General features: G+C 40.4%; 1 pseudogene; it reads left to right on the top strand.

Annotated features, from left to right (window-relative positions):
* The first annotated feature begins 11,402 nt into the window (after positions 1-11,402).
* On the top strand, positions 11,403-12,638 carry LOC144380308 (protein PBDC1 pseudogene; annotated as a pseudogene).
* Positions 12,639-14,981: the final 2,343 nt, after the last annotated feature.

Here is a 14,981-nt window from a genome sequence, read left to right as displayed (position 1 = left end):
CGAGCCCCGTGTCGGGCTCCCAGCTTGGTGGGGAGTCTGCTTCTCCCTCTCTCTGCCTCTCCCCCTGCTTGTGCTCTCTCTGTCTCTCTCTCTCAAAAGAATAAATAAAAAAATCTTAAAGAAAAATAAAAAAAAAGACTAAATGCTGAGATTTTCCTTTTTATTTTTTTTCCTAGAGAGGGAGTTGGAGAGGGGGAGAGAATCTTAAGCAAGATCTCACAACCCTGAGATCATGACCTGAGCCAAAATTAAGAGTGGAACACTTAACCGATGAGCCACCCAGTTGCCCCACCTTTTTTTTTTTAAAGTAATCTCTACACCCAACATGGATTCGAACTCATGATCCCAATATCAAGACTTGCATGTTCCACTGACTGAACCAACCAGAAGCCCCTAAGATTTGTCATTTAAATAACAGTAGGAGAACTAAAATAACTTAGTTTACTATAACTTCACTAACTCAAATGAGAAATATATCCTTGTTAGAAGTTGCTTTTTAAATTTTAAGTTATCAGGGCGCCTGGGTGGCTCAGTTGGTTAAGCTTCTGCCTTCGGCTCAGGTCATGATCTCAGGGTTCTGGGATCGAGTCCTGCATAGGGCTCCCTGCTCAGTGGGGAGTCTGCTGCTCTCTCTACCCTTCTCCCCTGCTCGTGATCTCTCACTCTCTCTCTCCCTCTCTCAAATAAATAAAATCTTTTTAAAAAATAAAGAAATTTTAAGTTATCTAAAATTATGTATCAGTATCATTAGACTTATTTTTTTCCCCTGCTCTACCCTGAAAACCATCTTTTAAAAAACCAACAAATTGTTATTACGGAAAATTTTAAACACATGTAAGAGTAAAGAGAGCAGTATAATGAACACCCAGGTACCCATCACCTCACTTCAACAATTAGCATATACGTACCCAATCTCATCTACGCCCTATTTCTACTTCCTTTCTCACCCCCCACAAAAGATTATTTTAAAGTTAATCCCATGTATTTTATTTTCCACCTGTGAATCCAGTAAATTTCTCCAGAAGAGAAGGACATAACCACAATGCTGTATCATACCTAAAAACTTAACAGTATTTCCATACCATAAAATATTCAGCTCATACCTCCTCGATTGTCTCATAAATACCTCTTTTACAGTTGGTTTGTTTGAATCAAGATTCAGATAAAGTGAACTTGAATAGCAACAGTTTGGAAAAACACAACGCAGGAGCTGGGGCTGGGTTTCTGAAATCACTATTTTTAAAATTTTTTTGTTTTTTAATTCCAGTATGGTTAAGATATAATGTTATATTAGTTTCAGGTGTACAATATTAGTGATTCAACAATCCCATACATTACTCAGTGCTCATCACAATAAGTGTACTCTTAATCCCCTTTATTTCACCCATCCCCCCACTCATCCCCCCCACCCATCTCTCCTCTGGCAACCACCAGTTTGTTCTCCATAGTTAAGTCTGTTCCCTGTTTTTTTTTTTTCTTTGTTTCGTTTCTTAAATTACACATGTGAGTGGAGTCATATGGTATTTGTCTTTCTCTGACTGACTTATTTTGCTCAGCATTATATTCTCTAGCTGCATCTATGTTGTTGCAAATAGCAAGATTTCATTCTTTTTATGGCTGAGTAATATTCCATTGTATATATATACTATTATCTTCTTTATCCGTTCATCAATTGATGGATACTTGGGCTGGCTGCTTCTGTAATTTGGCTATTGTGTTTATTATGCTACAGTAAACATAAGGGTGCATGTATTTCTTTGAATTAGTGTTTTTGTATTCTTTGGGTAAATACCCAGTAGGGTGATTGCTGTATTATAGGGTAGTTCTATTTTTAACTTTTTGAGTAACCTCCATACTGTTTTCCAGAGTGGCTGCACCAGTTTGCATTCCCAACAACCGTGCATGAGTGTTCCTTTTTCTCCACATCCTCACCAACACCTGTTGTTTCTTCTGTTTTTGATTTTAGCCATTCTGAGAGGTGTGAGGTGATGTCTCAATTGTAGGTTTGATTTGTATTTTCCTGGTGATGAGTGATGTTGAGCATCTTTTCATGTGTCTGTTGGCCACCTGAATGTCTTGTTTGGAAAATGCCTGTTCATGTTTCCTGCCAATTTTTTAATTGGATTATTTGTTTTTTGGGTGTTTGTTTTTGTTTTTAAATATTTATTTATTTGAGAGAGAGAGCGCCAACCTGAGGTGGGGGCAGAGGGAGAGAGAATCCTCAAACATACTCCCCACTGAGCACAGAGCCTGACGTGGAGCTCAGTCCTAGGACCAGAAAATCATGACCTGAGCCGAAATCAAGAGTTGACTGCTTAACAAACTGAGCTACCCAGGTTTTTTGTTTTTTGTTTTTAATTTTTATTTAAATTCTAGTTAACATACTGTGCAATATTGGTTTCAGGAGTAGAATTCAGTGATTCATCACTTACTTACAACACCCAGTACTCATCATAACAAGTGCCCTCCTTTTTTTTTTTTTTTTAAAGATTTTATTCATTTATTTGACAGAGAGAGAGACAGCGAGAGAGGGAACACAAGCAGGGGGAGTGGGAGAGGGAGAAGCAGGCCTCCCGCCGAGCAGAGAGCCCGATGTGGGGCTCGATCCCTGGACCCTGGGATCATGACCTGAGCCGAAGGCAGACGCCCAACGACTGAGCCACGCAGGCGCACCAACAAGTGCCCTCCTTAATGCCCATCACCCATCTCCCATGCCCCTCCCACCTCCCTCCATCAACCCTGTTTGTTCTCTGTCATGAAGAGTCTCTTATGGTTTGTTTCCTTCTCTCTCTCTCTCTTTTTTCCTCCTCCCATATGTTCATCTATTTTGTTTCTTAAATTCCATATATGAGTGAAATCATATGGTTTTTGTCTTTCTCTGACTGACTTATTTTGCTGAGCATAATACTGTCTAGCTCCATCCATGTCACTGCAAATGGTAAGATTTCATTCTTTTTGATGGCTGAATAATATTCCAATATATATATATATATATGCCACATCTTTATCCATTCATCATTCTATGAATATGTGGTCTCTTTCCATGGTTTGGCTATTTTTGATACTGCTGCTATAAACATTAGGGTGCACTTACCCCTTGAATCTATATTTTTGTGTCCTTTGGGTAAATAAAAGTACATTTGCTGGATCATAAGGTAGTTCTATTTTTAACTTTTTGAGGAACCTCCATACTGTTTTCCAGAGTAGCTGCACCAGCTTGCATTCCCACCAGAGTGTAAGAGGGTTCCCCTTTCTCCACATCCTCGCCAACATCTGTTGTTTCTTGTGTTGTTAATTTTAGCCATTCTGACTGGTGTGAGGTGCTATCTCATCCTGGTTTTGATTTGTATTTCCCTGATGATGAGAGATGTTGAGCATCTTTTCATGTGTCTGTTAGCCATCTGGATGTCTTCTTTGGAAAAGTGTCTGTTCATGTCTTCTGCCCATTTCTTAACTGGATTATTTGTTTTTGGGGTGAGTTTGGTAAGTTATTTATAGATTTTGGATACTAACTCTTTATGAGATATGTCATTTGCAAATATCTTCTCCCATTCCATAGTCTGCCTTTTAGTTTTATTGTTTGTTTCCTTCACTGTGCCGAAGCTTTTTGTCTTGATGAAGACCCAATAGTTCATTTCTGCTTTTGTTTCCCTTGCCTCTGGTGATGTGTCTAGCAAGAAGTTGCTACAGCCCAGGTCAAAGAGGTTGCCGTCTGTGTTCTCCTCTAGGATTTTGATGGTTTCTTGTCTCACATTTAGGTCTTTCATCCCTTTTGAATTTATTTTTGTATATGGGGTAAGAAAGTGGTCCAGTTTCATTTTTACTGTGTGTTCCTGTCCAGTTTTCCCAGCACCATTTATTGAACAGACTGTCCTTTTTTTTCCATTGGATATTCTTTCCTGATTTGTCAAAGATTAGTTGGCCATAGAGTTGAGGGTCCATTTCTGGGCTCTCTATTCTGTTCCATTGATCTATGTGTCTGTTTTTGTGCCAGTACCATGCTGTCTTGATGATGACAGCTTTGTAAGATAGCTTGAAATCTGGAATCATAATGCCTCCAGCTTTGCTTTTCATTTTCAGAATTTCTCTGGCTATTCAGAGAAATTGTGGTTCCATACAAATTTTAGGATTGTTTGTTCTAGCTCTGTGAAAAATGCTGGTGGTATTTTGATAGGGAAGGCATTAAATATGTAGATTGCTTTGGGTAGTATAGACATTTTAACAATGTATATTCTTCTAATCCATGAGCATGGAATGCTTTTCCATTTCTTTGTGTCTTCCTCAATTTCTTTCATAAGTGTTCTATAGTTTTCAGAGTACAGATCTTTTACCTCTTTGGTTAGGTTTATTCATAGGTATCTTATTTTTGGTGCAATTGCAAGTGGAATCAATTCCTTGATTTCTTTTTCTGCTGCTTCATTATTGGTATAAGAAATGCAACAGATTTCCGTATGTTAATTTTATATCCTGCGACTTTGCTGAATTTATGTATTCATTTTAGCAATTTTTTGGTGGAGTCTCTCGGGTTCTACATAGAATATCATGTCATCTGCAAATAGTGAAAGTTTGACTTCTTCCTTGATGATATGGATGCCATTTATTTCTTTTTGTTGTCTGATTGCTGAGGCTAAGATTCCCCGTACTATGTTAAATAGTAATGGGGAGAGTGGGACATCCCTGTCTTGTTCTCAGTTTTTCCCCATTGAGGATCATATTTGCTGCGGGTCTCTCGTATATGGCCTTTATGATGTTTATGTTCATGATGTTCTATCTATCCCTAGGGTATTAATCAAGAAAGGATGCTGTATTTTGGCAAATGCTTTTTCTGCATCTATTGAGAGGATCATATGGTTCTTATCCCTTTTTTTATTAATGTGGTATATCATATTGATTGATTGTGAATATTGAACCACCCTTGCAGCCCAGGAATAATTCCCACTTGATGGTGGTGAATAATTCTTTCCCTGTACTGTTGGGTTCAGTTTGCTAATATCTTGTTGAAAATTTTTGCATTCATCTTCATCGGGGATATTGGCCTGGAGTTCTCCTTTTAGTGGAGTCTTTGTCCGGTTTTGGAATCAAAGTGATGCTGGCCTCGTAGGAAGAGTTTGGAAGTTCTGCTTCCATTTCTATTTTTTGGAACAGTTTGAGAAGAATAGATGTTAACTCTTCTTTAAATGTCTGGTAGAATTCCGCGGGGAAGCCATCTGACCCTTAACTTTGGTTTGTTGGGAGATTTTTGATTACTGATTCAATTTCTTTGCTGGTTATGGGTCTGTTCAAATTTTCTATTTCTTCCTGTTTCATTTTTGGTAGTTTGTATTTTTCTAGGAATTTGTCCATTTCTTCCAGATTGCCCAGTTTGTTGGTATATAATTTTTCATAATATTCTCATATAATTGTTTGTATTTCTGTGGTGTTGGTTGTGATCTCTTCTCTTTCATTCATGATTGTATTTATTTGGGTCCTTTCTCTTTTCTTCTTGATAGGTCTGGCTAGGGGTTTATCAATTTTATTAATTCTTTCAAAGAACCAGTTCCTAGTTTCGTTGATCTATCCTACTGTTTTGTTTCTTTGTTGTTTTTTGTTTGTTTCTATATTGTTTATTTTTGTTCTAATCTTTATTATTTCCCTTCTTCTGCTGGCTTTAGGCTTTATTTGCTAATCCTTTTCTAGCTCTTTTAGGTGTAAGGTTATGTTGTATATTTGAGACTTTTCTTGCTTCTTGAGGTAGGCCTATATTGTAATACACTTAACCTCTTAGGGCTGTCTTTATTGCATCCCAAAGGTTTTGGACTGTCATGTTTTCTTTTCATTTGCTTCTGTGTACTTTTTAATTTCCTGGTTGACCCATTCATTCTTTAGTAGGATATTCTTTAACCTCCATGTATTTGTGATCTTTCCAAATTTTTTTCTTGTGGTTGACTTAGTTTCATAGTGTTGTGGCCTCAAAATATTCCTGGTATGATCTCAATCTTTTTGTACTTGTCAAGGGCTGATTTGTGACCCAGTATGTGATCTATCCTGGAGAATGTTCCATGTGCACTCGAGAAGAATGAGTATTCTGGGGGCGCCTGGGTGGCTCAGATGGTTAAGTGTCTGCCTTCGGCTCAGGTCATGATCCCAGGGTCCTGGGATCGAGTCCCACATCGGGCTCCCTGCTAGGCAGGGAGCCTGCTTCTCCCTCTGCCTCTCTCTCTCTCTCTCTGACTCTCATGAATAAATAAATAAATAAATAAAAAGAATGAGTATTCTGTTGCTTTAGGATGGAATGCTCAGTATATATCTGTGAAGTCCATCTGGTTCAGTGTGTCATTCAAAGCCATTGTTTCCTTGTTGATTTTCCACTTAAATGATCTGTCCGTTGCTGTAAGTGTGGTGTTAAAGTGCCGTACTGTTATTTTATTATTATCAATGAGTTTCTTTATGTTTGTTATTAATTGATTTATATATTTGATTGTGCCCAAGTTTGGGACATAAATATTTTCAATTGTTAGACCTTCTTGATGGATAGACCCCTTAATTATGATGTAATGCCCTTCTTCATCTCTTGTTACAGTCTTTGGTAGAAAATCTGGTTTGTCTGATATAAGTATGGCTACTCCAGCTTTCTTTTGATGTCCACTGGCATGATAAATGGTTCTCCATCCCCTCACTTTCAATCTGCAGGTGTCTTTAGGTCTAAAATGAGTGTCTTGTAGGCAGCATATAGATGGGTCTTGTTTTTATATCCATTCTGATATTGGGTATTTATTTGTGTAAGTTCTTTATATACTTTGGATACTAATCCTTTATTGGAAATGTCATTAGCAGATATCTTCTCCCATTCAGTAGGTTGTCCTTTAATTGTGTTGATTGTTTCCTTCACTGTGCAGAAGCTTTTTATTTTGATAGAGTCTCAGTAGTTTGTTTGTTTTTGCTTTTATTTCCATTGCCGCAAGAGGCATACCTAGAAAAAATGTTTCTATGGCCAGTATCAGAAGAATTATTTCCTGTCCTCTCTTCTAGAATTTTTATGGTTTCAGGTTTCACATTTAGGTCCTTAGTCCATTTTGAGTTATTTTGCATATGGTGTAAGAAAGTGGTCCAGTTTCATTCTTTTGCATGTTGCTATCCAAATTTACCAACAGCATTTGTTGAAGAGACTGTCTTTCCCCCATTGTATATTCTTACCTCTTTTTTTTTTAAGATTTTATTTATTTGGGGGCACCTGGGTGGCTCAGTCAGTTGGGCATCTGCCTTCGGCTCAGATCGTAATTCCGGGGTCCTGGGATCGAGCCCCGCATCAGGCTCCCTGCTCAGCGGGAAGCCTGCTTCTCCCTCTCCCACTCCCCTTGCTTGTGTTCCCTCTCTCACTGTCTATCTCTCTGTCAAATAAATAAATAAAATCTTTAAAAAAAAAGATTTTATTTATTTATTTGACAGAGAGAGAGAGCACAAGCAGGGGGAACCGCAGGCAGAAGGAGAAGTGGGCTCCCTGCTGAGCAAGAAGCCCAATATGGGACTCGATCCCAGAACCCTGGGATCATGACCCAAGCTGAAGGCAGACGCCCAACCGACTGAGCCACCCAGGCGTCCCTATTCTTACTTCTTTCGTTGAAGATTAATTGACCATATAATTGTTGGTTTGTTTCTGGGATTTCTGTCCTGTTCCATTGATCTATGTGTCTATTTTTGTGCCAGTACCATACTGTTTTGATCATTATAGCTCTGTAATATAACTTGAAATCTGGAATTTTGCTACCTCCAGCTGTGTTTTTCAGTGAAATCACTATGTATAAATTATATCTGATTACATTTGTAAACCTAACTTATGCTTATAGGACGCTTTTCCCATTAATTATAAAGAGTGACTCCTGCCACGAGCTTTCATAGTAAACAGCATTATCATAATGACCACCACTACCATCTTTTCATGTACTAGGAACCACATAGGAAAAGGGGAGTCCAACACAAAAGCCTCAGTGAAAGTCCAACTGGACTGCTGTGCAGCATCCTTAGAGAACTCCCAGTCCAGATAAGGGCCGGAGGATAGGGAGGAAGATCCTAGGGAAGAAACTTGACTTGATACATTTGAACATATGGGCAATATTCTTGATAGACAAAGATGTTGGTAATTTGGAAAAAAATAATGACAGACTGATGGGAAACCAGGATGATGGGGGGAAAAAAGGCAATTATTAACTCCACAAAAAATGAAGGATTGTACAAGAAAGAACCTGTGGATTTTTTGTTTTTTGTTTTTTGTTTGTTTGTGTTTTATTTTATTTATTTATTTATTTAATTTTTTAAATTTTATTTTATTATGTTGTGTTAGTCTCCATACAATACATCATTAGTTTTTGATGTAGTGATCCACGATTCACCCAGTGCTCCATGCAGTACATGCGCTCCTTAATACCCATCACCAGGCTAACCCATCCCCTCACCCCCCTCCCCTCTAGAACCCTCAGTTTGTTTCTCAGAGTCCATAGTTTCTCATGGTTCATCTCTCCCTCTGATTTCCCCCCCTTCATTTTTCCCTTCCTTCTCCTAATGTCCTCCATGCTATTCCTTATGTTCCACAAATAAGTGAAACCATATGATAATTGACTTTCTCTGCTTGACTTATTTCACTTAGCATAATCTCCTCCTGTGGTTTTAGTGTACTTCCTAGTTCAGTAGTGTGCAATGTTTGCATTGTCCTAGCACTTTACACAGCGACTGTTGATTTAATCAAGAATTGTGGGAGGAGCGTCTGGGTGGTTCAGTCAGTTGAGTGTCCACTCTTGGCTTCAGCTCAGGTCATGATCTCAGGGTCATGGGAGCCCCGTGTCTGGCTCTGTGCTCAGCCTGGAGTCTGCTTGTCCCTTTCCCTCCCCCTCCCCTCCTTGCACTCTCTCTTTCTCTCTCTCTAAAAGAATAAACAAAGTCTTCAAAAAAAATACATTAAAAAAAGAGTTGTGGGACAGTTTTGTTGGATAAAGGGAGAAATAGGGGAGGGGGTATAGGAGAGCTACGTCCTTACCTATTGGGGCAAGAAGTCAAGAAATAATGTATATACTGACAAATTAGAAAGCATATTAGCTATCATTTGGGAATATGAAGATAATAATAGTAGAAACAGAAAGGTTGAGGGTGTTTGCTTCTTCGAGAGGGCTTGGGGTTGGGAAGAAGTAAAGCAGGGACTGCTGTTCTTTTATGACTTTTCAAATCATGTATGCACATGAAATACTTCCTTTCAGTGAGGTAGCTAAATAAATATGAGTTTCCTAGATGGAGTAGTTCATTTTACAAGTGGAAAAACAGGTATAGGGACCCTTTTGCCTAATTTGGGAACCCTTGTTCTGCTCTTAGTCTTTTTCCATGTTTCTCCTTTACCTGGTGTTTCCCATTAACACTTTGATTTCCTCAATTTACTAGCTCTTCAATAAATACCAGCAATTTCAGTAGGAGACAGGGGCGTCTGGCTGGCTCATTCAGTGGAGCATGTGACTCTTGATTTGGGGTCGTGAGTTCAAGACCCATGTTGGGTGCAGAGATTACTTTCAAGAAAAAAAAAATCAGGAGGAGACAATATACTGCAGTTACTAGGAGCCAACTCAAGTTTGACTGAGGAGGGTCAATCTCCTCTTTGTCATTTAAAATCATGTGCTCTTATGCAAGTAACTTCTCTGTGCCTCAGTTCTCTTGTCTCTAATGTGGGGATATCAACATCCCATGAGCTTGTTGGTGGGTTAAATAGCTTATACACACAAAGCTCTTGGAGCAGTGTCCATAGCAGTGGCTCAATAAATACTGTCAATGAGGGGCGCCTGGGTGGCTCAGTCGGTTAGGCATCTGCCTTCGGCTCAGGTCATGATCCCAGAGTCCTGGGATCGAGCCCCACATCAGGCTCCCTGCTTAGCGGGGAGTCTGCTTCTCCCTCTCCCTCTGCCTGCCACTCCCCCTGCTTGTGCTCTCTTTCTCTCTGACAAATAAATGAAAAAAATCTTAAAAAAGAATCTTTAAAAAAATTTAAATACATACATACATACATACTGTCAATGGGACTCTCACTCTCCAAATAGGGAATGGAACCCGTTATAATCACCAGTGAATCTAGGGAAGTGATCAAAACAGGGATAAATTCTATAGGCTTTTAAAAAAAATAAACTATATTAAGGTTAATTTACAGATAATAATTCTCTTATTATTATAAAATACAGTTTTAGCTACACAGTTTGATAAATTTTGATAAATGTAGCACCCATGTAACAATCACCACGAACAAGATACAGAACATTTCCATCACTCCCAAGGGGTCCCTTGTACCACTTCCCAGTCAATTCCTATCCCCAGCCCCTGGCCCTGGGCAACTATTGTCTGGCTTCTATCACTGTGGTTTCTAGAGTTTTCTCTATAGTTTCACTATAAATGAAATTATAGTATAATCATACAGTACAATATTCTTGTGTCTTCTTTTGCTCAACATGTTTTTGAGATTTTATGTATGTTAGTACGTGTACCTATAATTCGTTCCCTTTTTGTTCCTTTTTTGTTTCTTCATTTAACTTTTTTTTTTTAACTTTTTTTTAAACACTCAGTGAGCAGATAATCTAGGATTTTTTTTTTTTAAGATTTTATTTATTTATTTGTCAGAGAGAGAGAGTACAAGTAGAAGGAACGGCAGGCAGAGGGAGAAGCAGGCTCCCCGCCGAGCAAGCAGCCCGATGCAGGACTCGATCCCAGGACCCCGGCATCACAACCCGAGCCGAAGGCAGACACCCAACTGAGCCACCCAGGCGTCCCTTAACTGGTTTTTTTTAAAAGATTTTATTTATTTATTTGAGAGAGAGTGCAAACGGGCAGGTGGTGAGCAGAGGGGAAAAAGAGGGGGAGGTAGAGAGGGGAAAGAATCTCAAGCCGACTCTTCACTGAGCACAGAGTGTCACACGGGGCTCAATCCCACAACCCTGAGAGCATGACCTGAGCTGAAACCAAGAGTTGGATGCTTAACCAACTGAGCCACCCAGGCGCCCCTCTTCATTTACCTGTGATGGGCATTTTAGTTGTTTCCAGTTTGGGACTATTATGAATATTCATGTGCAAGCTGCTATGAATATTCATGTGTTAAGTCTTTGTAGGTATATTAACTTTTCTTGGGACTACCTTGGGGTGGAATGGCTGGATTATGAACTGGTGCTTGACAAGAACCTGCCAAACTCTTTTTCTAAAGTGGCTGCCATGGTGTTTTTTTGTTTTGTTTTTTAAGATTTTATTTTTAAGTAATCTATACACCCAACATGGGGCTCTAACTCACAACCCTGAGATCAAGAGTGGCATGCTCCTCCCCCTGAGCCAGCCAGGCACCCCTGTGGCTGCCCCGTTTTACATTCCCCCCAGCACTGTTTGAGAGTTCCAGTTGCTATACACCTACTGAAATGGCTAAAATGAGAAATACTGAAAATACTGGTTTGGGCAAAGATATAGAACAACTGGTTTTGTTGACTTTTTGGGTAAATAATATGCCCTTAAGATGTTTCTCAGCATTCTGGGACAGGATTGCCTGTTTTGATCATAGCCATTTAAGGTTTATCCCTTTCCAGAGGTTGGGTGGGTTAGATGGGATTTAGGGCAATCTGTATTAGGATTAAATCTCACCAAGTAGAAGTGACTTGTTTTAACCTAGGTATTTTTCACAGTGTTTTTATTTGTTTTGTCTTGTTTTGTTTTGAGCCAAACAGCCAACAAGGCAGGCAATAGATTTCAGGGACAAAGATGTAAATATCCTACAACACAAAATTGATTTGGCTCATTTCAGGCAATGACTACTAGATATTAGCATTCTTTAAAAAAAAAAAAATCCCATACTTAAAAAAAAGAAAAAAATGTTTTTTAAGATTTTGTTTATTTATTAGACAGAGAGAGAGAGCGAGAGCGCACAAGCATCCGGCTCCCTGCTTGGCTGGAAGCCTGCTTCTCCCTCTCCCACTCCCTCTGCTTGTGTTCCCTCTCTCGTTGTCTCTTTCTCTCTCTGTGTCAAAATAAATAAATAAAATCTTAAAAAAAAAAAAAAGAAGAAGAAAAGAAATGTGTGATCATTGATGGTTGTTTTTTTTAAAAACCAAAGTGATATTAGGTTAAAATAAATAAACCGAACCCTCCCTTTCCAACCAGCTACAGAAAGAGCACACAAATAGTCATTTCCGGGAAATGGGCACTCGCTTTGTGGGGTGCAGCATGGAGGTGATTGGTGGGGCTGCTGAGCCAATTTCCGGGGACCTGGTGTCGGTGGCACATGCTCATTCTCTCCCAGCCGTGTCTTACGGCAACGATCCTGATACGGAGATGGATTGGGCCAGGGAAGCAATGAAGCCTGCGGAGACAGCTACAAGCTGGTTTCGTCAGTTGACCCACAGTTCCTGAAACTCACCAAAGCAGATGACCAAATCTATTCTGAGTTTCGGGAAAATTTTGAGAAACTCAGGCCTGATGTGTTGGACTCAGAAGAGCTCAAATCCGAATCAGCTAAAAAGAAGTGGAGGTCATTCTGCTTCAAGTTTGACCGGATTGTAGCATACTTCAGCTACGGTCCTTTGCTGCGACTGGATTGGTCGCAGGGCTGCACTGAGGAAAACACCATCTTTGCCCCCGGGATAAAATTTTTTTACCATTGAAATTGCTTGGAGGGGCACCTGGGTGGCTCAGTCGGTTAAGCGTCTGCCTTTGGCTCAGGTCATGATCCAGGGTCCTGGGATCGAGCCCCACACGAGCCCCGAATTGGGCTCCCTGCTCAGCGGGGAGTCTGCTTCTCCCTCTCCCGCTCCTCCTGCTTATGTTCCCTCTCTCTGTCAAATAAATAAATAAAATCTTTAAAAAAAAAAAAAGCTTTAAAAAAAGAAATTGCTTGGAACCAGGAAGGCTATCACAAAGCAGTTTACACCAGTGTTTATGATATTTTATTTTTATTTTTATTTTTAAAGATTTTATTTATTTATTTGAGAGAGAGAATGAGAGACAGAGAGCACGAGAGGGAGGAGGGTCAGAGGGAGAAGCAGACTCCCTGCCGAACAGGGAGCCCGACACGGGACTCGATCCCGGGACTCCAGGATCATGACCTGAGCCGAAGGCAGTCGCTTAACCAACTGAGCCACCCAGGCGCCCACACCAGTGTTTATGATAAAGAAGAAGAGGAAGAAGGCAACCATGGCAGAAAGAAAGGAGCTGACAATAGAAGAGCAGAAAGAAAAGGAGACACAGAGAAAAAGTCGAAAACCTGGGGCGCCTGGGTGTCTCAGTCGGTTAAGTGTTAAGTGTCTGCCTTCCGCTCAGGTCATGATCCCAGGGTCCTGGGATAGAGCCCCGCATCAGGCTCCCTGCTCAGTGGAGAGCCTGCTTCTCACTCTCTCTTTGCCTGCAGCTCCCTGTGCTTGTGCTCTCTCTCTCTCTGTCAAATAAATAAAGAAAATCTTTTAAAAAAAAGAAGTCGAAAACCAACCAAGGAAAAGAAAAAGAAAGAAGCCAACAAAGAAATGAACAAAAGTAGTGAAACAGCTATGTAAGGTAGACAAGAAATAGCACTCTAGAAGCAGTGGCTCAGCTGAGTCTACGGATACCATGATGCTTGGCTAAGTCTACGGATACCATGATGCTACTTGCACAGACCCCTGTGGTTAAGTATATGTCCTTATGCAATGAAAGACCTGCAGAAGGGACATCTTTCTAGCCTCCTCATCAAGAGCTACTGTGCTTGTTCCCTTGTACACACTGGCTTAAAGACTATTAGTGGGGTTGACTCTTTCTTGGCATAGGGTTTCTTGGTTCTCACCACTGGTCAAGTGAGAAATTTTTTTTTTTTTTAAAGACTTTATTTATTTATTTGACAGAGAGAGACACAGTGAGAGAGGGAACACAAGCAGGGGGAGTGGGAGAAGGAGAAGCAGGCTTCCCGCTGAGCAGGGAGCCCGATGCGGGGCTCGATCCCAGGACCCCGGGATCATGACCTGAGCTGAAGGCGGACGCTTAACTGACTGAGCCACCCAGGCGCCCTGATCAGAGTGTTTTCTTCAGGAAGATTACCTTACAAAATATGAAGGGAGAGAAACAGGAATCTGTGAGAACAGCTAGCTCCTATTTAAAATATATGTGACCAATAATTGATTATAAGCATTTTTATTGTCTCAAGGAAAGAGGTTCTACGCAGTCTAATTCAAAAACTCCCTCTCAACAAAGATAATTTGTAGGAAAAAGGGATGGTTGGATAATCATTGCTTGACTGGATTTTTTTTTTTTTAAAGATTTTATTTATTTACTTGACAGCGAGAGAGGGAACACAAGCAGAGGAAGCGGGAGCAGGAGAAGCAGGCTTCCCGCCAAACTGGGAGCCCAATGCGGGGCTCCATCCGAGGACCCCGGGATCATGACCTGAGCCGAAGGCAGACGCTTAACGACTGAGCCACCCAGGCACCCTTGCTTGACTGGATTTTTAAAAAGTGACCAGTTACAGATTATTAGACTAGTTAAAGGTCACCGGGCTCCTCCTAAAACTGCTATCTTTCTGGTTCCCAGAAGGGATCTTAAGTTCATTGAGTAAAGTTTATCATTCATTTTAACAGAAATGCTCATTTCTCCCAGGAAAGAGTAACTAATGAAAACAGATCACAGAGTTCTCCCCTAGCTAAGGTTTTGGACCATTTTTTCTTGCTCATCTCCACAATGAGAGAAACAGCAGGAATCTTTTATTTTTTTACTCTCCTCCTGTTCTGTCTGGGTGGCATGCTCTACTCTTTCCTGACTATGTGGTCTCTATTCATTCAAGAAATTGCATATGCCTGGGCGCCTCAGCTGGTTGGGCGACTGCCTTCGGCTCAGGTCATGATCCTGGAGTCCTGGGATCGAGCCCTGCATTGGGCTCCCCACTTGGCGGGGAGTCTGCTTCTCCCTCTGACCCTCCCCCCTCTCATGCTCTCTCTGTCTCATTCTTTCTCTCTCAAGTGAATAAATAAAATCTAAAAAAAAAA

This window comes from Halichoerus grypus, chromosome 15 (genome assembly GCF_964656455.1).
Source record: "Halichoerus grypus chromosome 15, mHalGry1.hap1.1, whole genome shotgun sequence".
Classification (NCBI taxonomy): domain Eukaryota; kingdom Metazoa; phylum Chordata; class Mammalia; order Carnivora; family Phocidae; genus Halichoerus; species Halichoerus grypus.
The sequence above is the reverse complement of the archived record's forward strand: the minus strand, read 5'-3'. Positions and strand labels throughout refer to the sequence as shown.